Below are 1,450 nucleotides of genomic sequence, written 5' to 3'. Positions count from 1 at the left end.
AAGATTTCTAGGGTAAGAGAATTCTAGACATAGTGAAGTTCTTTGGGGTGGAAGCATTCCCTGGTGCGTTTAGGAAAGTGAGGATGCCATTGTGTTTGGAGTGGGAAGAATACAAAATAATTTGTATGGTGAGCCAATGGAGAGCCAGATTATGATGGGAGATGCAGGCCAAGGTAACACCCCATGAGACCAGAATCCCTTTGAGGGTCAGAGTTGAGGAATGACTTGTTCTGACCCTTTTCCATTTTGACTCGCTCTGGTTGCTGTTTACAATAGGAGCGATGGTAGAAGGGTAAGACATAGTGGAATTCCAAGTTCATTTCCAAATTAGAGCCAGCAGGATTGCTAATGGGCCAAATATAGATGGGATGTGAGGGGAAATGGGGAGTTAGGGACAGCTCTAAAGGTTAGGGTCTGAGCAGTTGGCAGGATGGAGGTATAGGACAAAGGAGAGCCATGCCACATTTGACAAGCAAATGCTTTGAAGTCTAGTCTTGAATCCATTAGGCTTGTGATGCTGCAAAGAGACGTGCTTAGTAGCCGGTTGAGTATATGCGTGCAGAGTTCTGAGGGAGGGGGGTTGCTTCTTGCCTCCTCAGTCGGTCTCTTCACTAGATCCATGATCCAGCTGCCTGTTGAATCACTGCTTCTGGCAGCGTTGTAAGGTAGGTTTGGAACGACCTTGGGCAGTTTTGACCTGGTCTGACCCAGTTTTGTCATTAGGATTTGTTGGGATTCTAGTTCCAGGCAGGATGGCTGTGGGCCAGTGTCTGTGGAGCCCTCTCTGAGCCTGCCCTTAAAAGCTTGTGTTTTTGTCCTCCCCATCAAGGGAATAGCACGGCCTGGGCTGGTGCCCCGTGACCTGGCAAAGGAAAGGTACCTGCCTTGTGTGTAGCTGAAAGGTTATTTCTATGGTGAGGACTTGCTCTAAAGCCTCCCTAAATAGCTATTAAAAACCTGCTCTTTTTTTTGTTTCCTAAAGTATTTTTTTCATGGGGTTTAAGACTCTGTCTTGAGTGGATTTTTTTCCTCATGAGTTCTGGAGGTTGTTTGTGGGTTTTCTGGGAGACGGAAATGAACCCTCTCCTTTTTGTATTTATTTGGGAGCTTGAGGGAGCTGATGGCAGTTTTTCATAAGTGGTGGCCTGGGGGAGAAAGATCAGTTTTGCCTTTTAACAAATTCAGTCGTGGCCCAGAGTTCAGTGCAGCGTGGTGCTGAATGCTCCTTTAGCTCCTTGAACACGCCACTTACAACAACCCTGAAAAATGCAAGTCGAGGTGTTTCATGAGCAAAACGTTGAGTTGTGTTTTAGCCTAGAATTTAAGGAGTTCCATCTGCTGGGGTGGGTGTTAACGGTTTTATTCAGCAGGCTCAGCTTTGGAATTACTGCTGTACTCGTCCCTTGTGAGGACTAATTCATGCTAGACAAGCCCTGGCTTCCTCCTCTGC

This window comes from Elephantulus edwardii, unplaced genomic scaffold (assembly GCF_000299155.1).
Source record: "Elephantulus edwardii isolate Elephantulus edwardi_28Jun2011 unplaced genomic scaffold, EleEdw1.0 scaffold00057, whole genome shotgun sequence".
NCBI classification, from domain to species: domain Eukaryota; kingdom Metazoa; phylum Chordata; class Mammalia; order Macroscelidea; family Macroscelididae; genus Elephantulus; species Elephantulus edwardii.
This window is presented reverse-complemented; position numbering follows the sequence as displayed.